At 46.8% G+C, this 26,081-nt stretch overlaps 1 pseudogene; it reads left to right on the top strand.

Moving 5' to 3' along the window:
• The first annotated feature begins 2,472 nt into the window (after nt 1-2,472).
• Nucleotides 2,473-4,972, top strand: LOC129019067 (E3 ubiquitin-protein ligase COP1-like; annotated as a pseudogene).
• Nucleotides 4,973-26,081: the final 21,109 nt, after the last annotated feature.

Raw genomic sequence — 26,081 nt, 5'->3', positions numbered from 1 at the left:
GCAAATCTCATCCCTGGAACATCTGGCTTGCCAGTCAAGGCTCCTACCATATACCATCCTCTCTGTCCTGCTATGCATTTTCATCCTACCACCTTCTACTGTGGACAGTGCTCCAAGTCGCTTGTAGTATGCCCTAAGGAAACTTCATTCCATTGTAAATAAACTTGATCAACACAGGCTCGATTAACAAGGCTCTCTTTCCCCAAACTCCATGGAAATGCCCCCTCTGAAACTTTCTCAAATAGAGGTAAGTCATTCTTTCATGTCTCAAAGATTTAATCAATTTCAACAACCACCCTTATACTCCACTTGAGCTGATGGCCACACCCTGCAGCCTGTCACCTTGAACTGCCTGACCTCTGAAATCTTGAATAAACATGCCAAATTCTGACTCCAGCCTCTTCAACTGTTAGCTTTCTCTTCACCTTATTCTTTTATTCTTGTTCTTTGTATTTATGAAAACCTCCAGTTCAATCCTTTGAACTGCTGCACCCTTTCTTACCTTTTCCACAGAACAACCCAAGCCCCATGATGTATCACTTCAACCAGTTTTGCTAACACCTCTGAATGCCCTTGACACTTCATACTTCCATCATATCCACTCTACAAATGGTTAATTTTAGAGAAACTCTTCCAGGACTTTTAATCTCAGACAAACTAGGGTAACAAAAACCAATTAACCCTCCTAAGTGTAAGAAATAACTGGGAAATACATATTTTTTAAAAAAATGGTATGCAAGATATTGGACATCAGGCAATGGAGGATAACAATCTCCAAGAAACAGGAAACAAATTAGGCGACCCCTAGGATTGCCCCAGCTTATGGCCTGAGAGAACTTCTAGAACTAGAACATGGGTGCAGGGATGGGGGATGCAGGTGGAACTTCTAGAACTAGAACATGGGTGCAGGGAGTGGGGGATCCAGGTGGAGTCACATGGTTTCTCTTTATTTGAGGAGATAAGGCTGAAAGTCAAAAAGGCCAAAGTGGCAAAGATCTGCAGGGCAGAGTATGAGACATGGAGCTATGTAAAGAAAGAGTTCTGAAGATCTCAGAGTGTCCCCCTCAAGTCTTTAGCTAAGTACAGATCACAACAAGCTTGTAAGGACATTACAAAGAAAAACAAAACACCCAAAAAGATTAGAAGGAACAATACTCAGAGTTCACACAGGCCAGAATAGTTCCTGTTTCTATTTAATAGAGCACCCATGTTTTTGACCTGTAGTGGGGCAAAATTATCTCTGGACTAAGCACAGCTGTGGGCCTGCCTAACAAAGCAATAACTGAGGCATCCAACTGTTTCCAAGTAACTTAATTGCACCTCAGAACAAAACTCAAGAACATTTATAGGAATACAGAAATATCCAGCACCCAAGAAAGTAAAATTCACAATGTCTGGCATCCAATCCAAACTTACTAGGCACACAAAGAATCAGGAAAACATGACATATGATGAGAAAATCAACCAATGAAACTGACTCAGAAATAATACAAATGAATTAGTAGACAAGCACATTAAAGCAGTTATTTTATAACTGTACCCCAGATTACCAAAAAGAGGAAAGATTTAGCATGCATGGCAAAGACATGGAAAATATTTTTAACAACCCAAATTGAACTTCAAGAGATGAAAACTACAAAGCCTGAGACAAAAAAATATATATACTAAATGTGGTAAACAGCAGATTAGGCGCCAAAGAAGAAAAAAAGAGCAAACTTGAAGATAGCAGTAAAAACAATCTAAAAACACAGAAAGACAATATTGGCAAAAAAAAAAAAAACAATGAAGAGAGCATGAATGAACCATTGGAGTCTCGCTGAAGTTGGGGATAAGGGGCAGAAAAAAATAATTGGTGAAATAATGGCCCAAATTTTCAAAACTGGGTGGAAATTATAAACCCACATATCCAATAAGCTCAAAAAAACCCTCAAGAACAAGAAACATGAAGAAAACTACACTAAGGTACATCATAATCAAATTGCTTATAACCAATGACAAGGAGAAAGTCTTATAAGCAGCCAGAGAGGACTCACTGTGTGCAGAGAAAGGTAAGAATGACAGCAGACTTCTTTTCAAACACATTGAAAGTCAGAAGATAGTAGAACAATAAAGTTCTGAATGAATTTTTTAATATCAACCAGCAATTCTATACCCAGAAACAATATTTTCCAAAGCAAAAGTAAAATAAAGAAAATTTCCAACAAAGAAAAGTTGAAAGAATTCATCCCCAAAAGGTCCATGTTACAAGAAATAAAGGGAATGATCTCAAATAGAAATCTGCATCTATGCAAAGGAGTGAAGAGCACTGGAAAGAGTAATTAAATGGAGAAATATAAAATACTTTTTTCTTCCCACCTCCCAGCACAGCAGGCATTCTCAGGATACACTAAGGCTGAGGAAAATGGAGGTGGCAAAGGATCAAGGTCATGGTCCCTCTCATCCAAGTGCCCGGCCACATGGGAGGAAGTCGTAATGTCTGGTAGCCACCATGCCGGGTCAGACTCCACTGGGACGAGCCCCTGCTCCTCAGCCTCTTTGGTGACTTTTGCCTCCTTGTCCTTATCGTCTTCCCCATTGCCCCCGCTGTGGCAGCTTCGGCAGTGGTGCTGCTGTCCAGTGGGGCGGCCCAGGCCACCAGCTTGGATAGCCTTGGGGCCCAGTGTGGCCTGTGTTTGTGGTGCCCACTGTGTCAGGCAGTGGCAGGGTGCTGTCTATAGTCCTGTCCCAGCTCAGCTGCATGCCCAGGCCCAGTGCTGGTATAGGAGGCAGCCGCTGTAGCCTAGGCAGCAGCAGGAAGCAACCTCTGCTTGCCCCTCCCCTCTCCAACAGGCTCATCAACTCATATAAGGACAACAGCAATGATTTCATATGCCCCATCTGCTTTGATATGATTGAAGAGGCATACATGACAAAATGTGGCCACAGCTTTTGCTATAAGTATATTCACCAGAGTTCAGAGGACAATAATAGATGTACCAAGTATAGCTATGTTGTGGACAATACTAACCATCTGTTTCCTAATTTGTTGGTGAATGAGCTCATTCTCAAACAGAAGCAAAGATTTGAGGAAAAGAGGTTCAAATTGGACCACTCAGTGAGTAGCACCAATGGCCACAGGTGACAAATATTTCAAGATTTTTTGGGAACTGACCAAGATAACCTTGATTTGGCCAATATCAACCTCATGTTGGAGTTACTAGTGCAGAAGAAGAAACAACTGGAAGCAGAATCACATGCAGCCCAACTACAGAATCTTATACAATTCCTCAAGGTTGCAAGAAGAAATAGGAGAGAGCAACTGGGACAGTTCCAGAAGGAGCGAAGTTTTGGAAGAGGATATTAAAAGAGTGGAAGAAATGAGTGGCTTATACTCTCCTGTCAGTGAGGATAGCACAGTGCCTCAACTTGAAGCTCCTCCTGCATCACACAGTAGCATTATGGATTCCACAGAATATAGCCAACATCCAGGTTTCAGTGGCAGTTCTTAGACAAAGAAACAGCCTTGATATAACAGCACATTAACATCAAAATGGAAATGGCCCACTGCTCATTTTGAAGACCTGGAGCACTGTTACTTTTCTACAAGGATGTCTCATATCTCAGATGATAGTTGAACTGCAAGCCAATTGGATGAATTTCAGAAATGCTTGTCCAAGGTTACTCAATATAAATCAGTATGAACTTTAGCCACATTATCATGCCCTAGTGATCTCTATAATGATTCCAGGATAGTCTCTGGTATTCAATTTGACCAGGATTGTGACTATTTTGCAATTGCTGAGGTTACAAGGAAGATTAAAGTCTATGAATATGGCACAGTCATCCAGGATGCAGTAGATATTCATTACCGTGCGAATGAAATGACCTCAATTCCAAAATCAGCTGTATCAGTTGGAGTAGTTACCATAAGAACCTGTTAGCTAGCAGTGATTATGAAGGCATTGTTATCCTATGGGATGGATTCACAGGACAGAGGTCAAAGGTCTAACAGGAGCATGAGAAGAGGTGTTGAAGTGTTTAATTTGATGGATCCTAAACTCCTGGCTTCGGGTTCTGATGATGTAAAAGTGAAGCTGTGATCTACCGGTCTAGACAAGTCAGTGGCAAGCATTGAGGCAAAGGCTGATGTGTGCTGTGTTAAATTCAGCCCCTCTTCCAGATGCCATTTGGCTTTTCACTGTGCAGATCGCTGTGTCCACTACTATGATATTCGTAACACTAAACAGCCAATCGTGGTATTCAAAGGACACCAAAAAGCAGTCTGTTATGCAAACTTTGTGAGTGGTGAGGAAATTGTCTCTGCCTCAACAGACAGCCAGCTAACACTGTGGAGTGTAGGGAAACTGTACTGCCTACATTCCTTCAAGGGTCATATCAATGAAAAAAACTTTGTAGGCCTTGCTTCCCATGGAGAGTATATAGCTTGTGGAAGTGAGAACAACTCTCTCAACCTGAACTATAAAGCACTTCCTTTTTTTTTTTTTTTTTCTTTTATTATTATTATTATTATTATTATACTTTAGGTTTTATGGTACATGTGCGCAATGTGCAGGTAAGTTACATATGTATACATGTGCCATGCTGGTGTGCTGCACCCACCAACTCGTCATCTAGCATTAGGTATATCTCCCAATGCTATCCCTCCCCCCTCCCCCCACCCCACAAAAAAAAAAAAAAAAAAAGCACTTTCTAAGACTTCGCTAACTTTTAAGTTTGATACAGTCAAAAGTGTTCTGGACAAAGAACGAAAAGAAGATAATACAAATGAATTTGTTGGTGCTGCGTGCTGGAGGGCACAACCAGATGGAGAGTTCAATGTGCTGATTGCTGCTAACAGTGAGGGTACAATTAAGGTGCTAGAATTGGTATGAAGGGTTTACTCAAGCCTAATTGTACTTGATCCTGGTGAAATACATCTGCAGCTGACAATGACAGAAGAAACAGAAAATGTCATGTGATGTCTCTCCCCAGAGTCATCATGGGTTTTGGATTTGTTTTGAGTATTTTTTCTTTTTCTCTTTTTCCTCCTTTGTGACCTTTGGGACATAGGGAATACGCAGTGAACTGTCCGCCATCAGTGTGACTCCACGGACATTGCTACTGTTGGTTGTGGTTGTGGTTCTGGTTGTGGTTGTCTAATTTTTGTGATAGGGAAACACATTCTTTTAAATAAAAATAAATAACAAAAAAGTTTATTGAGCCACGAATAAATAAATATGTATATATTACTTTTTTCTTATTTAAATATTTTTAAAAGATAATTTTTACATAAAAATAATGTATGTAGGTTATAACATGCAGAAGTAAAAGACATAACAACAATAGCTGGGAGGGGAAAAATTGAAGTATTCTGCTATAAGATTCTTCTACTATGCATGAAGTATAATATCACTAGAAGGTAGACAGTGATAGGTTTAAGATGTACACATACACCCTAGAGCAACCACTATAATAACACAGCAAAGAGTTATGGTTACTAAGCCAACAAAAAAGATAAAATGGAATCTAAAAGAGACTCAGTTAATCCAAAAGAAGGCAGAAAAAGAGGGAAAATGGAATAAAGAACAGATGGGACGAACAGAAAACAAAGAGCAAGATGGTAGATTTAAACTTAACTATATCAATAATCACATTAAAATGTAAATGGGCTAAACACCCCAATTAAAAGTCAGAGACTATCAGATTGAATAAAAAGAAAGATTCAACTATATGCTGCCTACCAGAAACCCACTTTGAACATTAAAAACAACAACAACAACAAATAAAGAAACCCATCCAGCTGCTTTCTTCAATACACCAAGCTGTTGAGAGCAGCTAGGAAAAAAAAATTACACAAATGAGTATCTTATTGCTGCTATAAATTCATGGTATGCATCTTTCTTTTTACACTCCTCATGGCCAATAATCTAAGGTTTCTCCACACTAAAGCTACCTATGCTATAGCAATGGCATTCTTCCCCACTCCACAGGAAAAATAAGCTGTTCACCCTCATACCTGTTACGTTTTCACACCCATCCTCACCCCATTTGTGCCTAATTCAGAGAAACATTATTCATTTCTCTCCTTCAAAAGACAAGTCTTAAGAGCAGGAATGGTCTGTGAGGCCCCTCGGGGACAGGAGGTGCGGGTTGCTTCCTCTTCCCTGGGAGGTACTTCTCACTGCCTCTGTATTTCACACCCCATTTCCCCAGGTGCTTGATCAGAGAACCTAAGCATTCTCAGACAACCTCCTAAATATCTCACAGATCCATTCTGATCTATCTAATTCCACTGGCAGGGTGCTTCCCAGCCTCATTTATCTGGTCTTTACCTGACCGGCAAACTCTTCGACTAGTATTTGATCCTGTTCCTCCAATCCATCCTCCAGTCTGCACCCAGACTGATCCTTCGGAAAGCCAAACGTGAGGCTGTCACTCATCCCTGCTTCCCACTCCCTGCCTTCCCACTGGCTTTGAGACAAAGCTCTGGCTCTTCAGCCAGCCTCATGTGGCCAGTCACCTCATTCCACTCCAGCCTCCGTGCTCCTAGGGGCCACAGTCCTCCTTCAGGTCCTCTGCATCTCAGCTCTTTCTTATCTCAAAACACTGGCATATGCTCTGCCCTCAGCCTTGAAAGCAGCTCCACCCTCTCTCCACCTCCTCCCCATACCCATCCTCCAGCTTTAGTGGCGTGACTTATCCCACAAACACAGGGCATGCAAGTTTCCCTGTCAAAACCTTCTTCCAGTCAACTTACATCTGACTCCAGCCCTATCACGCCAGGCTGGAGGAAAATTAGATCTCCATCTTTCCTGAGGCTTTCACTCTACCCTACCCTCCAAATTTTACAGAATCCTGGGGTCTTATGCCGGGAAGCCCCCAGTATCCAGTCAGCGTTCATCAGTCTGCCTCTGTCTGTGTGCCTGGAAACCCCTGTCCAGTCCGTGTGGTCATGGGACCTGCAGGCTCCACTGTTTCCTGGAGCTGCCTGGACCACAGGACACTGGGGAAGGTGGGGCAGCTGGGTGGCCAGAGCCCTGCCCTCTGTGTGCACCACCCAGACAGCCTCTCTGGGGTCCTCCCACCTCCTGGGGTTGCAATGACAGATGGCTGCATAGTTCGCTCATTCTCTCTCCACAGTCCTGAGACATTGTTTCTCTCTTGTGCAACATCTCCCAGTCTCCCTCCCTCCCCCTTGGGGACACCTATGACAACTATTTCCGTGTGCTCTCCTCCCACCAGCAAAGGTCCTGGAAGGTAAGACTCAGAAAGCCTCACTTCCTGCTTCCAGGGGGAAAGGGAAATGATAACAGAAAGGAAACACCAACTCAGAAAGGTATCCTGCCTCATTCCAGAGAGCCTTCCCTGGCCCCGCAGGCTATGCTCACTGATCTGTCTCTTAGGACTCTTCTCCTTCCTTTCTAAAGCTCAGTGTCCCCGTATCCACATGTTCAATGTCTGAGTCACCCACCAGACTGGAAGCCCCGTAGGGCCCAGAGCCTCACACAGTGCCTGCCACTTCATGTTTATTAGTACTGGTAGAATAAGTGGACGAAGGCAGGAATCAACAGACAGTACACTTGCTAGCCCTTTTGTCTGCACAGGCAAAACCTATATACTTGGAGAATCTGTTCTGGGTTTTGACAAACTCTGAGACACCCAGAAAAAAAAAAAAAAATGCTTGTTCTTTCTTGAGAAACTGCTGAAAAGCCCAGGCTAGAAAGGATAAAGGAATCGATTATTGGTCTTGGTCCTGATAGAAAAAATTGTGGAAAGGCAAAGGAAAGGTACCTGTTTTAAAGGAAGGGAGCTTAAAATGCAGGCAAACAGCAGACAACATGTCATTGTCACTTGTTTTTATTCTAGCTAATGGCGTTTAAATGGCTGTGGTGATACAGTGTCTCAGCCCTGGATGACACACACTCTGTAAAGGGAAGTCTGAAGTGTGGGAACAACCACTGTGCAGTCTGTTGTGTCCCACATCAGAATAACAACTCTTACCTCCTCTCCAGCACTCGTGCTTAGGGGAGCGGTGGTGGTTTTGAAATAGGTCCACAAATTCTCTGCTGAACCTCCCTGCAAGAGGTGGAGCCTAATTCCCATCTTCTTGAATATGGGCTGGACTGAGTGACTCAATTGTAACAAGGAGGACAAAGTGGAATGAAGCTGTACAATTCCAGGATGAGGTCATGAGAAGGCACAGGGGTGAATGCCCCTTTGGAGAAGCCCCACAGATGAGGAACCAAGGCCTCCAACCAACAGCCAGCGAGGACCCAACAGTCATAGACTGAGTGGGAAGTGGATCCTCCAGCCCCAGGCAATCCAATGACCTGAGCCCCAGCCTACACCTTGACTGCAAGCCCGTGAGAGACACTGCACCAGAGCTTCCCACCCAAACCATACTGACTCCTGGCTCTCCAAAACTGTGTAAGATCACTAATATTTGTTATTTTAAGCTGTGAAATTTTGGGGGTAATTCTATACCTCTGACTTAGGCTCCAATTCTGGCATCCAGTTCTGGAGGTTCCAGGGAGAGTTACTTCTAGCCTAGAAACTTAAAGGTGTAGGTCAAACTTCCTTATAGTCCAGGTTCTGGAAACTTCTACCCATGGGATATTTCCCCAAGTATGGTACACAAGATGATTGTAGATGGTGTAAAGATGAGCCTTTATTTTCATAACACTTCTGAATTTAGTTTACTATGTATTGGAAAGTGCTGGTTTTCTACTTTGGAAAAGTGATGGATTTCTTAGTGTCTAAGGGGAATTTGTGCAGGGAAAGGAATGCTCACTAGTAACTGTACTTTAGGCAATGTACCAATTATTAATCTTTGGAATTTATTAGATAATTAGCATTCTTTGAGATATTAAATAATCAACACTGTCCTAAATATTTATACTTACTTACAACTAATAAATAAAAAATTAAGGATTTAACAAAACAAATTTTCCCAATCAATAAAAACCTGGATTGCAAACTTAACCCAGCACTTTTAGGCATTTAATTAAAATCTCAATTCTAACATATTAACTTCCTTCAATGTTCTAAGACCCTTCAAATGCAAACTGGTCCCACACAGGAAAAATAGATTACAAAATTGATTAATACCCTTACTCCAAAAGCAGTTACGACAATGTGGATGCCAAGACTTTAATCAGTGTCCTTTTTTGATCCTCTTCTGCTTGTATATTTTCACTGTTACATTCTTTACATTGTCCTAAGATTTCAGTAACTGCGAGTTCAGTAACTCCTATTTTTCACTTTTCTGGAATTTCACAAATTTTACCAGACTCCAAAGTAAGAGAATATTTTCCTTATCTCACTGGGACTTGGCAGGTCTCGTATGGGTGACCTGTTGATTTTTGGTCAGGACATGGTTATACAGACCAAGCAGATTCAAACCTGAGTTTGGCCATCAGGGTGTTTCTTTTTATTACAAAGAAGCTGCACTGGTTATACCCTGGGACTTCTATGTTCCTGTCTTCCTTAATGATGGTAACTTTGGAGACTTGGTGTCTTTCCCAGGAATGAAATGGTCTTTAAGTTTTGTATTTGACGTCTCCTTATTTGCAATAATTATGATTTATTATTCTGGTCTATTAGCATAATTGGAAGCTTATGGGCATATGTCTTATTAGTATCTCTTTATAATTTGTAGAGTTATCCGGAGGTTTCCTCCTTTGAGAAAAGATGGAGTAAGTCTGGAGCTGGCTCATTCTTCTTTTAAGGACATTGGATGGCTTCATTCTGCAGGAATGCATATTTGACTCCTCTTTAATTGGTTACCGTGTGAGAGCAGCAAAGCTGACCAACAGCTGGGGCACTCCCCATCTGCCATCCACACATTCCTGGTCATGACACCATTCCTTTTTATGCTGCCATGATTTTAACTGATCACCAACTTCAGGTCACTCTTTCCTGCTCATGCTGGTCCATCAATGTATCTGCTAAATAGACATGTGTTTACCAAAGAAACAAGACACCCATAGACAGCAGCACTTTTCCACTATTGAAAATAATAAGGATGAGGCATATTCTATTAAACTCACTCTTTCTTTAAATCACTCTTTTAATACTTAATATTACCTGTCCTAACATTCTTTTCTTGCCCCCAAATATACCTGCAGGCTGTACAGGAAACATAGCGGCTTCTGCTTCTGGGGAGGCCTCAGGAAGCTTCCAATCATGGCGGAAGGCAAAGGGGGAAGGAGGCATCTCACATGGCCAGAGCAGGAGGAAGAGAGGTTGGGGGAGGTGCTACACTCTTAAACAACCAGGTCTCGTGAGAACTCACGCACTATCACGAGACAGCACCAAGGGCACAGTGCTAAAGCATCCACGAAGGATCCACCCCCATGATCCAATCACCTCCCACCAGGTCCCACCTCCAACAATTCCACACAAGATTTGGTGGGGACACAGAACCAAATCCTATCAACCCTCAACAGAGTCTTTTTTTCTTTTAGTTGGAGGATGATGTTAGAGACCAAAGTCTGGGTCCCAGGCACGTGTGTGAGCTGTGATGTTGGAAAAATGCTGTTTCTGATGTTGCTATTGGAACATTTTTTCTAAGAGTTGTCATTTCTTTTAAAATCGTATCTTCACATTGACTTATCCGAATTGGTGTATGATTATATTAGCAGATCTTTCTAATAGCATGAGTCCACCAACCACCAAGACATTCTCTCTAGGATTGATGTGCTGTAGAGATATAGTTTCGTTTTGAAATGTATTATTTAACATCAAAAAGTGAAACAGTTAAAAGATACATTGCAAATAATAGTACAGGCAGTACTGGAATATGACAAGCAACTTGAGTGTGAACTGTGAACGAGCAAAGCTAAGCAACACCCGCAGAGCAAGTTCTGAACTTGCTCACTGGTCTGACCACCTGGGAGGCCCTCTCATGCCACATGTTGGATTGAGTTCCTGGGGTTGCCACAGCAAAGCATCATAGGCTCGGGCTGGAAACAGCAGAAACGTATTGTCTCAGCTCTGAAGGCTGAAGTTCGCAGTCAAGGTACAAGCAGCGCCTTGCTCCCTTGAAACCTGTCAGGGAGACTTTTCCTTGCCTCCTCCGAGCTTCTGGTGTGGCTGGCCATCCTTGGAGTCCTTGATTTGCAGTTGCGGTGCTTCAGTCACTGCCTCTGTCTTCACACAGCCGTCTCCCCTGCGTGTCTGTGTGTTTCCGTTTCTCTTCTCCTTTTATAGGACGCCAGTCATATTAGATTAAGGGCCACCCTACTTCATCTTAACTAATTCCATCTATACTGACCTTATTTCCAAATAAGGTCGCATTCACAGGCACTAGAGTGATGACCTCAACATACCTTTTTTAAGAGCATAATTCAACCCATAACAACAGGCCTGTCAGGAAGCAGAGCTCAGCCTTGACCCGATGCACATTCTAGGTCTGCCCTTCACTCAAGGTCAACAAGTGCAGAGGCTGCAGGTGTTGAGGTTAGAGCCGTCCACCTTGGCTCTGTGTGGGCCCCAGGCTCGTGCCACAGGCCTCAAGCCCATCTTCAGCCTCTGGGCTGGACCACAGGGGCCACAGCTTTCTCCTTTTGGTCATCAGGGCAGGATCTCAACCTGAGGGTGGTTGACTGATCAGAATTCAAACTGAGAGTGGAGAGGTAGTTTGGAAAAAGAAACTTATTTCTACCTTAAGAGTTTCCTCAACTATAAAATGAAGGTTTTAGGCTAATTCAGAGGTTTTCCAACTTCACTCTGAGGAGTGACCTCAAGGTCACGTGCAGAAAGAGTGGAGGCTGAGTTCCATGAGAGCAATACTTTCTGTTCTTTCTCCATTTGCGCAACTGTCTACTCTGTACCAAAATCAAGGCTAGGTTCTTTGTGCATATTTACTCTCCCTAACTTTTCTTTTTTTTTTTTTTTTTTGAGACGGAGTCTCACTCTGTCACCCAGGCTGGAGTGCAATGGTGTGATCTCAGCTCACTGCAGCCTCCACCTCCCGGGTTCAAGCGATTCTCCTGCCTCTGCCTCCCAAGTAGCTGGGACTACAGTCACACACCACCATACCTGGCTATTTTTTGTATTTTTAGTAGAGATGGGGTTTCAACATGTTGGTCAGGCTGGTCTCGAACTCCTGACCTCAGGTGATCCACCCACCTTGGCCTCCCAAAGTACTGGGATTACAGGCATGAGCCACCATGCCTGGCCTACTCTCCTTAACTTTTAAATAAGCCTATGATATATATGCTCTCTCCACTTTTTAGAGCAAAACAGACTCAGAATAATTTTTCGAGGTCACTTGAATGTTGCCTAACTGAGATTCATTCCATAATCGGTGTGTGTTTTGTATTTTATTTGGCAGCAATGAGCAAAGTGGTCTCAGTTCCCACCCCTGGGGAATGAACAATCTAGTTGGGGGAGGAATTTTAAAACCACAAAAGTGAATAAATTACAGGTCACAGAGAACACTGTACAGATGGGGCACAAGGAGGACATAAGCCAAGTTCAGATGAGGGGTCTGATGACGGCCTCGGTGAGGTTATCAGGGGAGAGCAGCCCAGGCTGGGCGCCTGGAGAAGTGCAGGAATTGGAACCCTCCGCGCTGCTGGTGGGAAGGCGAGTGGTCCCGCCGCTGTGGGAAACAGTGCCGTGTTTCCTCAGAAACGCTAAATAGAGAAGCATCATGTGATCCAGCAATTGCACTTCTGGGTATTTGCCCAGAAAAACTGAAAGTAGGGAGTTGAAGAGATATTTGTTGGTAGAGTTTGGGTGTTTGTCCCCACCCAAATCTCATGTTGAGATGTGATCCCCAGGTGTTGAGATGTGATCCCCAGGTGTTGAGATGTGACCCCCAGGTGTTGAGATGTGATCCCCAGGTGTTGAGATGTGATCCCCAAGTGTTGACATGTGATCCCCAGGTGTTGTGTTGAGATGTGATCCCCAGGTGTTGTGTTGAGATGTGATCCCCAGGTGTTGTGTTGAGATGTGATCCCCAGGTGTTGAGATGTGACCCCCAGGTGTTGAGATGTGACCCCCAGGTGTTGTGTTGAGATGTGATCCCCAGGTGTTGTGTTGAGATGTGATCCCCAGGTGTTGTGTTGAGATGTGATCCCCAGGTGTTGAGATGTGATCCCCAGGTGTTGTGTTGAGATGTGATCCCCAGGTGTTGAGATGTGACCCCCAGGTGTTGAGATGTGATCCCCAGGTGTTGAGATGTGACCCCCCAGGTGTTGAGATGTGATCCCCAGGTGTTGAGATGTGACCCCCAGGTGTTGAGATGTGACCCCCAGGTGTTGAGATGTGATCCCCAGGTGTTGTGTTGAGATGTGATCCCCAGGTGTTGAGATGTGACCCCCAGGTGTTGACATGTGACCCCCAGGTGTTGAGATGTGACCCCCAGGTGTTGAGATGTGATCCCCAGGTGTTGAGATGTGATCCCCAGGTGTTGTGTTGAGATGTGATCCCCAGGTGTTGAGATGTGATCCCCAGGTGTTGAGAGATGTGATCCCCAGGTGTTGAGAGATGTGATCCCCAGGTGTTGAGAGATGTGACCCCCAGGTGTTGAGATGTGACCCCCAGGTGTTGAGATGTGACCCCCAGGTGTTGTGTTGAGATGTGATCCCCAGGTGTTGTGTTGAGATGTGATCCCCAGGTGTTGTGTTGAGATGTGATCCCCAGGTGTTGTGTTGAGATGTGATCCCCAGGTGTTGAGATGTGATCCCCAGGTGTTGTGTTGAGATGTGACCCCCAGGTGTTGAGATGTGACCCCCCAGGTGTTGAGATGTGACCCCCCAGGTGTTGAGATGTGATCCCCAGGTGTTGAGATGTGACCCCCAGGTGTTGAGATGTGATCCCCAGGTGTTGAGATGTGACCCCCAGGTGTTGAGATGTGACCCCCAGGTGTTGTGTTGAGATGTGATCCCCAGGTGTTGTGTTGAGATGTGATCCCCAGGTGTTGAGATGTGACCCCCAGGTGTTGACATGTGACCCCCAGGTGTTGAGATGTGATCCCCAGGTGTTGAGATGTGATCCCCAGGTGTTGAGATGTGACCCCCAGGTGTGGAGATGTGATCCCCAGGTGTGGTGTGGAGATGTGATCCCCAGGTGTGGTGTGGAGATGTGATCCCCAGGTGTTGTGTGGAGATGTGATCCCCAGGTGTTGAGATGTGATCCCCAGGTGTTGAGATGTGACCCCCAGGTGTTGAGATGTGACCCCCAGGTGTTGAGATGTGACCCCCAGGTGTGGAGATGTGATCCCCAGGTGTGGTGTGGAGATGTGATCCCCAGGTGTGGTGTGGAGATGTGATCCCCAGGTGTTGTGTTGAGATGTGATCCCCAGGTGTTGAGATGTGATCCCCAGGTGTTGAGATGTGATCCCCAGGTGTGGTGTGGAGATGTGATCCCCAGGTGTTGTGTTGAGATGTGATCCCCAGGTGTTGTATTGAGATGTGACCCCCAGGTGTTGAGATGTGATCCCCAGGTGTTGAGATGTGATCCCCAGGTGTGGTGTTGAGATGTGATCCCCAGGTGTTGTGTTGAGATGTGATCCCCAGGTGTTGTGTTGAGATGTGATCCCCAGGTGTTGAGATGTGACCCCCAGGTGTTGAGATGTGACCCCCAGGTGTTGAGAGATGTGATCCCCAGGTGTTGAGAGATGTGATCCCCAGGTGTTGGGAGATGTGATCCCCAGGTGTTGAGTTGTGATCCCCAGGTGTTGAGAGATGTGATCCCCAGGTGTTGAGAGATGTGATCCCCAGGTGTTGAGAGATGTGACCCCCAGGTGTTGAGAGATGTGACCCCCAGGTGTTGAGATGTGATCCCCAGGTGTTGAGATGTGATCCCCAGGTGTTGAGAGATGTGATCCCCAGGTGTTGAGAGATGTGATCCCCAGGTGTTGTGTTGAGATGTGATCCCCAGGTGTTGTGTTGAGATGTGATCCCCAGGTGTTGAGATGTGACCCCCAGGTGTTGAGATGTGACCCCCAGGTGTTGTGTTGAGATGTGACCCCCAGGTGTTGAGATGTGACCCCCAGGTGTTGAGATGTGATCCCCAGGGGTTGAGATGTGATCCCCAGGGGTTGAGAGATGTGATCCCCAGGTGTTGAGAGATGTGATCCCCAGGTGTTGAGAGATGTGATCCCCAGGTGTTGAGATGTGATCCCCAGGTGTTGAGAGATGTGATCCCCAGGTGTTGAGAGATGTGATCCCCAGGTGTTGAGATGTGATCCCCAGGTGTTGAGATGTGACCCCCAGGTGTTGTGTTGAGATGTGACCCCCAGGTGTTGTGTTGAGATGTGACCCCCAGGTGTTGAGATGTGACCCCCAGGGCTGGAGGTGGGGCCTGATGGGAAGTGTTGGGGTCATGGGGACAGATCCCTCATGGCTTGGTGCTGGCCTAGAGACAGCGGCTAAGTTCTCATGAGATCTGGTTGTTTAAAAAGTGTACGACACCTCCCCAGCCCCCACCGTTGCCCCTGCTTTCACCATGTGACGTGCCTGCTCCCGTTTCAACTTCCACCATAGTCAAAGCTCCCCGAGGCCTCTCCAGAAGCTGAGCAGATGCCGGCACCGTGCTTCCTGTATAGCCTGCAGAACTGTGAGCCCATTAAACTTCTTTTCTTTATAAATCACCCAGTCTTGGGTATTCCTTTATAGCAATGCAAGGACAGCCTAACACATTGGCACACCCATGTTGATAGCAGCATTACTCACAATAGTCAAAAGGTGGAAACAAGGCAAGTTTCCATTGGTGGAAGAAAGGATTTTTAAAATGGGGATATACACATACAGGAATACTATTACTGTTCAACCTTATAAAGGAAGGAAATTGTGACTTCTGCTACAACATGGATGAACTTGAAGGCATTATGCTGAGTGAAGTGAGCCAGTCACAAAAGATCAAATACTGTCTGATCCCACTGGTGTGATGTCCTGAGAGCAGTCACATTCCTAGAGGTAGAAAATAGAGTGGGGGCCACCAGGGGCTGGGGACGGGTGGGCTGAGAGGGTTCGTGTTTGATGGGTACAGAGTTTCACTTTGGGAGGATGAAAAAGTTCTGGAGAAGGATTGGTGACAGTCGCACAACAATATGAATTTACTTAATGCCACTGAAGTGTCCACTTAAATGATATAAATGGTCAATTTTTTGTTATGTGTATTTTAGCACAATGATATAAAACCAAATACTTTTCTCCCTTCTGTTCAGGTGAAGGCAGTGCCTCAGAGTAAAGGAGCGATCTCCCAGCCCTGGGCCTGCACGGCTCACAGGCGGCCTTCTGTGCTGGTGACAGCCTCCCTCGTGGGTCCCCTCTCCTCACTGTCCCCAGGTTCAGTTCCAGTCACAGCCTTGCCCCTGCAGGGCCCTCTGACTCTGGAGAAAACAGTCTGAAAATCCCTGGGCCTTGGATTTCCTCTGCATGTAGGTCCCATGGGTTGAGGGTTTGCCTGGGTAGGCTTTGAAGTGTCTGGATTTTTCTCAGCCCTGAAGAGAAATGCCGATGACTCATGGGACAGGGGCAGGACATTTGCTCGTGGAAATCTCTAAGCCCTCTCATCAGTTTGGATCCTCCCAGCTTACGATGGCCACAGCAGCCCCCGGGCCTGCACTATCTCTCGGTGGGAGCTCGTCCTTAAGGAAACATCTGTGTCCATGTAGGCAGCAGGTGTGAACATCAGCCCCAAACCACCAGGATAACAGGTCCTATTACGAATCCTTCCCTTCTCTGTGGGGCCGCCTCTCCCACATCGCCCCCCTTTAGGAAGGGGTGGGGAGGCTTCTGCAATGAAAGGGCTGGCACCAGCTCTCTGTCTCTGACCCTGGCGTGAGCTTCCAGCGCTTTCTCTTGTGCCAGTGCTGAGCTGGAGCCCACTGAATTAAAGATCTGAGTTAGGGGAGCCGTGTGACCGTGACTGCCCTCACGTGTGCTGCTGGGATCGGGGAGCACCTGACCCTGCTCACCTTTTCCCGTAAGAGAAGCAGGGCCAGCCCCTCAGCCCTCTCTAGTTGTTCAAATCTAAATGTACCATTTAAGTCACGGGTGATCCCTAGAAACCCATTTTCACTGGGTGCTTCTCAAGTATATTTGGGAAAAGAACAGGACAGTGACTCAAAACCAGAGACTGTATTCCCAAGCCCCCCATGCCTCCTGTCAAACAGAAATGAAACCAAACTAGCCACAGCCAACTGGGGGGGGGGGGGTCTCTTCCCTGCCTCAGTTTCCCTGCCTCAGTTTCCTCGCCTATTGAAGGCACACACAAAGATGTGTGTGGTGTGGAACAAAATGAAATAGGAAGCTGTGGTGAAAATTAAAAGAGCTATGCAAATGTAAAATGCAACCACTGTGAGTATTAGAGGTAAGGAATTATACCTACAAAAGACACTCACAGCCAGGCGCAGTGGCTCACACCTGTAATCCCAGCACTTTGGGAGGCCGAGGCAGGTGGATCACCAGAGGTCAAGAGTTCAAGACCAGCCTGACCAATATAGTGAAACCCCGTCTCTACTAAAACTACAAAAATTAGCTGGGCGTGTTGGCACATGCCTGTAATCCCAGCTACTCAGGAGGCTAAGACAGGAGAATCACTTGAACCCAGGAGGTGGAGGTTGCAGTGAGCAGAGATCATGCCACTACACTCCAGCCTGGGTGATAGAGTGAGACTCTGTGTAAAAAAAAAAAGGACGTTCACATGGATAGAGTGAAAAGTGTGGTAAGTAAAATGCTAACTAGTATAACTAACAACCGTGGGCAGGCAGAGGGGGCCGGTGCTCTTCCCTGCTGTGTCTGGGCTGCAAGGAGGCAGGTGTTGACTCAGGCTGGAGGGGCCCTTGACCCTCGGACATCAAGAGCAGCCAGCGGGGTCCTGTAAACAGTGGCAATGCCACAGCCCTGGCCACACGCTGCTTGGCAGCCCATGTAGGTTTGCTGTTGGTTCATTAAAGCAACATTAAGACGCCCTTTATCCGTCTCTGTTCACACAAATAATAGAATGAAAATGTAATTGCCACAGCTAACTCAATTAAAAGCATTTCTGAAAGTTGCCCCTTGCTCCTGGTGTATTGAAGACTAGATTTGGAGCCACTTGTCACCAGCCCCATGGTGGACTGTGCCATTTACTCCCCCAAAGGACCCCAGGAAACCAACGTAATCAGCCCCATTTTACTAGTGAAGAAACTGATGTTCTGGGAGGGTGAGTGGCCTCCCTGAGGCTGCACGGCTGCACAGGGGCAGCTGCAGGATTTGAACTCAGGCTGACCCCACCTGCGAGCCCCACGGTCCCCCCTGGGGTGTTGGGTATCTGGGGCCAACTGCCTGGGTCCCAGCAGCCAGTGCCTGGCTCTTGGGCTGTTTGATCTTGGTCAGTGTATCTAATCTCTGTATCTTAATTCCTGCATCTGATCAACTCAATTAAGTTCTTCCTCGCATACTGCATATTTTGAGAACATGCCTGGGTTCTTCCTTCCTTTCCTTCTCTCCCCTTATTGAAAACGAACTGCTGTCTTGTGACTAGTGTGGCCTTGGCAGTTTTTGCCTGGGGCATTTCCATGGAGGCGGCTTCCTCCACTTCCTCCCACGCGAAAGACAGCACATTAGCAGCTAATTCATGGGACGAAGGCAGAGGCGGTGCAGATCAGTGAGCCTGGGAGCAGATGATGAATGCCGGGGGGTGCCTTCGCTGCAGCAAACACTCAGCCCTGCAGCGTGACTCAGAGAGCGGCCTCGGGCAATCCACCAGCCTGAAACCACAGGACAGGACTGGCAGTCTCAGCACGGAACACTGATGCCCGTCATCATTTAAAGACTCAGAAGCAGTCACGAGGGGGAGTGGATCAGAGCCACTCTGGACTTCTCACAGCCAGCTCAGACACTCGCATATGTGACATGCACAGGGTGCACATGTCTTCCTGGGCCTTTGGATGGAGCCCCCAGCCACCTGGAGGGAGCATTGAAACTGATGACGCTAAACTCACACTTGGCATTGCCTTCTCAGGTCCCAGCACCTGTGCAGAGGCCTCTCGGGGTGTGACAGTCCCCTGCTGAATAGCACCTTCCCCTCCAGCACCTGCAGGCCTTCCCTGCCCGCTGCACCTGCTTGCCCCAGCACTCCTGCCTGACCCTGGAGAAGGATGGAGATGTAGGGTTTTGTGGGGAGTGCCAGGAAGGGGCCTCCTCGGGGAAGGGAAGCTGATGGCAGCCCCGCCCTCACCTGCCCCAGCAGCTGAGCTCATCCTCTGGGGGGCACTCATGCTCCCTAGAAGTGGCAGGTGGGCCCACTACCCACAGGCCAGCAGAACGCAGCTCCTTTGGGGTGGGGGAATTCCTGCCCTGGCCTTGGCCACAGAGCCCCAGGATGAGTTTTGTGACAGAGCCATCCCCACACACCCACTGAATCAGGACGGAGGCCCAGCCTGGAGATGGGGGCTGGAGGGAGTGTAGAGGGCATGAGGAGGCACTCCAGCCATTCCTGGTTCTAAGTGGGACCTCCCTGGGAGGACAGATGACTGCTGCATTAGGAGGGTGTTTCAGGCCCACCTGCCACCTCCAAGGAGCATAAGCTGGCAATGTTGGAAATCAGCCTACAGCTGTCCCTCCAGGTGACCCCATCAGGGGACCAGGACTACGGGACTAGCAACCCAGGTGTTGAAGGATTGTCGCTCTCCAGGGACCTCGCTGCTGGAGCCAGGCCAGTGCTGGAATCCCTGCCAGCAGGGGGCAGCGTGCAGGCTTTCCGGGGCCTGCTCTAGCCTGCCAAGAGAATGTGAGATTCATGCGTACGCATGCGGGCGGCTGCACCCTTCCAGGCCACACATTGGACCTAACAGCTCCTGTCTGGTTAGCAGTGCCCAAGAGATTTTCCTGGTGCTGGAAACCTATTGGATTTGGGGTGTGCGTGACCCACCTGGGTCAGAGTGCTTGGCTTTCTGCTCATCTGCTGACTCAATGGGGGGTCTGTGTCCATCTACCCATCTCCCCTTTTCCTTGCACTATCTCAGAATCTCTATCTATTTCATAAAACACCAATTATTTGGCTATTACCCTCATTTAAAATTATATATATTAGTTAGAATGTAATCCTCCTTCTCTCTCCGATCTCATTAGCTGACAAAAACATTAGCAAGTTGTCACATGTCTAAATGACCGTGTAATAGGTATTGGTTTTAATTGTTGGTACTTAAGTGGCCGTTATAACAAAGTGTTTTGCTTCATAAGCCAGGTAAGCCCCTCGCTCTCCGAGGAGGAACGCTGGAGACTCGGCTGCTCAGAGCCGGATTTGCAATCTGCTGGCCACCCCTGTATAGGACTCCAGTATTTTGATATTGTCTTCTAGAGTCGTTTTTTTTGTTTGTTTGCTTTTTGTCTTTAGAGGATATAAAATTTACCAGTTTAAATGTACCGGTCAGTGGCATTAACTACATTACATTGTCATGTAACCATCACCACCATCCATCTCCAGAACTTTTTCATCCTCCCAAGTTGTACCCAATAAAGAACAACTCCCTTCCCCCAGGCCCTGGCGACCATCACTCTACTTTCTTTCTGTATGACCTGACTACTCTAAGTACTTCATATAAGTGCAATTGTCAACTCTTTGTCCTTTCATGGCTGGCTTATTTCACTCAGCATGTTACCCTCGAGGTTCCTCCATCTTGTGGCAAGTGTCAGAATTCCCTTCCTTTTTAAGGCTGCGTAATATTCCCCTGTGTGTATATATTACATTTTGTGTATTCATTCATCCATTTGTAGACTAAGGCTGCATAATATTCCCCTGTGTGTATGTATTACATTTTGTGTATTCATTCATCCATTTGTAGATGCTTGAGTTGTTTCCATCTTTTGGCAATTGTGAATTGAATTACTGGCCTCAGGTGCCTTTGTTTTGTTTTATATTCCAGTCTTTTTTTTTTTTTTTTTTTTTTTTTTGAGATGGAGTCTTGCTCTGTTGCCCTTGCTCTGTTGGCTGGAGTTCAGTGGCGTGATCTCTGCTCACTGCAACCTCTGCCTCCCAGGCTCAAGTGATTCTCATGCCTCAGCCTCCCGAGTAGCTGGGACTACAGGTATGCGCCACCACGCCTGGCTAATTTTTGTACTTTTAGTAGAGACGGGGTTTCACCATGTTGGCCAGGCTGGTCTCGAACTCCTGACCTCAGGTGACCTGCCCGCCTTGACCTCCCTAAGTGCTGGGATTACAGGAGTGAGCAACCGCACCTGGCCTTTTCTCATCTGCTTCTAATTTTTACTCTTCAGTGACTGACATTAGACTCCTCTGTGGCCCCTTCGTAAATCCTATTAAACCACCTGAGCTACATGCGAGATGAAATTCCAAGAGCCAGTGAGTGAACTCTTTTCCTATGCAGGAAAGAGCTCTTGAGCACTCGGGGGGTCACCCACCCGTTTGAGAATCTGAGAAAGTTTGAATCCTCTCCCATTTGCAAACCATACAGTCACTCACACAAATGTGACTTTTTCAGTTTACATGGTGCCACTGAGACCCATTTTTAGACCACAGGTTTATCTCTGCTCTAGATAATTCATTTCTTCCCGGAACGTGGTAAATCAAAAGTTTTCTAATCAAAGCGTGGTTGAAATGCTTGAATAAAACACAGAATCACTTCCAGTTTGGCAATGATATAAAGCGGAATGTCTGTGTTTGGAACTTTCCCGGTGCAGAACACGACAGTGAAAAAAAAAAAACCACTCAGTGCATCTATGCAGTGTCTCCAAAAAGCATGGGAGGCTGGGAGTTGAGTGTGGGACTCTCTTTCTGGCTGCAGAGGGGATTGGTGACTCTAGACATGCAGAGGACAGCATGCTGGGGAAAGAGGCAGAAATGCCCCCCTCCAAGTGGGAGTCCCTCCCAGTACCTGCCTTCTGCACCCTGACCATTCTGATTGTTGGCAGGTCTAGTCCCAGCCCACCAACCCCACCTAAGCACACACCCCGTCCCACTGTCCCAGCACAGGGAATCAGTCAGGGAGCCAGGAGGCCCTAGTTTCCAATTAGACTGCACATGACTGTGTGTTACTGCCCAGGGAGGGGCTTCTGCAGGTGGCAGCCGACCTCCGCCTCAGGGCAGCTCCAGCTGCACAGGCCATGGAGGCCGCTGCCATCCAGCTTCAGCTGCAAGAGCCCGGAATCAGCCAGACTTGTCTACTGAGGATGGGGAGTGTTTAGATAAATTTGCCATATCCGAGCAGGAAATACAGATTTAACACAGAGCTGGAGGCTGAGCCTCAGTTGAGATGCCATGTGTGGCAGTGTGCTGGGGGATGTGTGCGCTGATATCCAGGCATCTTTACAGAAGGTGATGTGTCTAGGAGACATGGGTCCTTGGGTGTGTGCACCTGGAGGTGGACACAGGTCTCTGTGTGTGTGGAAGGGTGAAGTGGGAAGAGGGGAATAGACCAGGAGCACAATGTCTGGGGCCTGGTTCCCTGCAGAGGGCAGAGCTCCAGAACCAAACCTAAACCCTCCTGTCCTGGGGCCTGTGCAGCACGGGACACCTGGGACAGCCATTCCACCTGGCTGTCCCACAGAGTGAGGGACAAGGACAATCTCCCTTCCCCCTTGGTCAGGGACTCTCAAGGGGCTGCAGCCACATTGCTCCTTTTGAGGTTTTGCCGCAGCACTTGGGCAGAGATGAAGCCATCGCTCAGGGCAGCCCTGATGGGGGCTCTCTCCCTTCCCAGGAACCCTGGAACCTCATGGCCGACTGACACCTAACCCTTGCGGCACTTTAAAATCATCCGGGGAGCTTTAGAAACAGTCCCCCATTCCGGACCCATCATTATAAGAATCTCCGGAAATGGGGCCTGGGTTCCGGGCATCTTTTAATTCCCCAGGTGATTCGAATGTGCAGGCTAGACCCACTGATGGCCTCTTCTTTCCCCTTGGGAAGCCCTCGCCCATCTTTGGTAAATACATGATTGATTATGCGTAAGGCGGGTAACTGCCAATACTGAGTCCACTGAAAGATGCGCATTTTAGGATTCTGATAGGGATATTCCTTACAATCACTGTCAAGCAGGTGACAGGTATAAAAAGCTGCCATCGTCATTAATGAAGCGTGTGTTTACCCCATCAAAGTATTTCATATGGTTGTCACTTTAATGGGCATTATTGGACGACACATGGAGAGTTTAATTGCTATTTTAAAATATCCTCAAAAATGTTACACTATGATTTGGCCTTGAAATGAAAAACTATTGTGTGTTTGATGAGCATGTGCACAGAGCATCAGGGTGTACCTTTGATGTCACCGAAGCAAATATTTCTCACTTCCATTTCATGGGGTTTCTTGCAAAGTCATAGCCAAGGGCTTTATAGAACCTAACAAAGAAAGACACCACAAAGAGTGATCCATGAGAAGGAACTGTCCATCATACACCTAGAAACGCAACCCAAAGGCCAAGATATCACCAAATCTCGGAAACAGCTTTCTAAGAGACACACGGCTCTACTGCACTCTACGGCCCAGTCACCAGGGGAAACACAGGCCCATGCTCTGAGCCCAAAACAAGAACCATACATAAGAGCCGCAGAAGCCATACATAAGAGCCATTCATAAGAGCCACATAAGGATGCGGAATAGAGAAAACATTTTAGAAAGACCCCCACCAATGTATTTCACTCATTTATTCAATTTTATGTAAGTACGAGAGTGACATGATACAATCCATGTCTATGAATTTCAAAAAGAGATCTTTCAGTAAATATAAAGAAAAATTTGAAGTGATATAAAGCATTGTTTCAGCTTTATTGGAAATGCTTTTCTTAGTGATTCACAAAATGGGTGCATCTTAGAATCAATGGTTTGTTAGTTTCTCTGAAATATGGTCATTTGCTACTGGATCTAATTCCTAGCACTCAAGTTTAACCTGCCCATTGCACGGGCCATCTGAGTTCCCATGCTCTGGCTGTATTCTCTTCTGAGAACGCCAATAGGCGCCCCCTTGCCAGGCTTTTCCATTTCACGGAGAGACTCTGTGGCACTGGCCTCTGCCCTCACACTTTCTCACCCAGCCCCATCCTGACAGGTCTTTCAGCTCTTCTCTCCTGAGTCAACCCTCAGTCTTTCTTCTGCCATTTCTCATTTTCACAGTGCCTCTTTCCCTGTAATTCCAGCCTATTTCCACCACACACTGGCAAACGGGGGCCCTAATTTCAATCTGTCACACTTACTCATCTCTAAAATGGGAAGCAGTAAGACAGAGACTCAAGGCATGCGCTGGGGAGTCACAGATATGGATTCCCTCCAAGCTTTCTCACTCGTAAGCTGGGTAACCTTGGACATGTTACTTCGCTTCGCCTGAGAAGGGAAGAAAAGAATCACTATGTCTGGGGTTGCTGCAGGGTTAAATGAGAGAGTGCGTGCATTGCAGACCCTCTTAATTATAGCTGCCTCCGTGGCATCCTTCCCAAGTGCAGCTACTATGGAGTTTGGGTGGGATTGACCAGGTCAGGGCTTGATTGGCTTAATCCCAACCATGTGACCTAGGTTAGTCTAGTCAGAGTAAAGCTCAGTTCTTATTCGGATGGTTTGGGGAAGAAAAATTCCTTTTTGCCCTGATGGTATAGTACAGTCATCCCTTGGTATCTGCTGGGGGTTGGTTCCAGGACCCCTGAGGATACCAAAATCAAAGATGCTCAAGTTCCTGATATAAAATCGGGTAGTATTTGCAAGTAACCTACAACAATCCTCCTGTATTTTTAAAATCATCTCTCAATTACGGCCGGGCGCAGTGGCTCACGCCTGTAATCCCAGCACTTTGGAGGCCGAGGCAGGAGGATCATGAGGTCAGGAGATTGAGACCATCCTGGTGAACACTGTGAAACCTCGTCTCTACTAAAAATACAAAACAATTAGCCGGGCGTGGTGGCAGGCACCTGTAGTCCCAGCTACTCTGGAGGCTGAGGCAGGAGAACGGCATGAACTCAGTGGGTGGAGCTTGCAGTGAGCGGAGATCGCGCCACTGCACTCCGGCCTGGGCAACAGAGCGAGACTCTGTCTCAAAAAAAAAAAAAAAAATCATCTCTCGATTACTTAGAATACCTAATACAATGTAAATGCCATGTAAATAGTTGCTATAGTGTATTGGGTTTTCATTTGTATTATTTTTCATTGTTGGATTGTTATTTTTAATTGTTGTTTATTTTTTTCTGGTCCTCGGTTGAATCCAAGGATGCTGAACCTGTGGATCCAGAGGGTCGACTGTGTCTATGAAGGCTGTAAGTAACCCCAGGAGCTCTTGGCTACCAGGAAGCCAGCCTGAAAAAGAGGCTGGCCTTTGAGGAGGACAGGAGGACAGAGGAGGAAAACGGAGCCAGGGCCCCTGTCAAACCACATCTGATCCCTACAGTGACTCAGGTATGTGAGCCATAACAATTCTTTTATTTAAACACATTTCAAGTGTCTTTTCTATCGTTTGCAGCCAAAAGCATCCTAAAGGATCCAATATGAAAAGCATTTAACAAGAACTTAACAGACAGTAGTTATGCTATCAACTCAAGTGTTTAAAATTTATAACGGAGATGAGGGAAATGAGTGACATCTCTGTCGCTCCAAATGAACCTGTTCTGTAGCAGCATGTAAACCCCTGTGCCCTGTTCTAGAATTTTGCCAATAACTGATCACCCCAGAACCCCTAACCTCCACTCTACCAACCAGAATACATCCCATTTCCACATTCGAAGTAAGTAACTCAGGGCAAACCCTTTTAGTGACAGAAAGTATTGACTCCAAACTCCATCTCTCCACTCTCCCCTAGATTAATTAAGTGGCAGGAATAGGAAGCCTGCTGCTCCTCCACAGTGCCCTATGGCACCAGGGCACCTCACAGAAGCCACACCAGCCCCACATGCCTCGCTGTGTGCACAGAAGCCTGGGCCTGATGCTCCCGAGTGTTACAGAACTGAGCTGGGGTCCATGCACCTGCCGCAGTAGAACCAGATAGCCACACTGAGCTTTTGTAGCGGTAGAAAGGAAGGTGTTTATTTGTAGGGCACCATGCAAGGAGGCCCAGCAGCCTCTGCTCAGTCCCAGCCTCCCCGATGGCTTGCGGGCAAGGGCTCTCCCAGGCAGGGATGTGCCGCAGAAAAGCGGATGCTTCGGGGACAGTTGTAAATCAACAT

The sequence above is a fragment of the Pongo pygmaeus genome, chromosome 17 (genome assembly GCF_028885625.2).
Source record: "Pongo pygmaeus isolate AG05252 chromosome 17, NHGRI_mPonPyg2-v2.0_pri, whole genome shotgun sequence".
NCBI lineage: Eukaryota > Metazoa > Chordata > Mammalia > Primates > Hominidae > Pongo > Pongo pygmaeus.
This window is presented reverse-complemented; position numbering and strand designations above follow the sequence as displayed.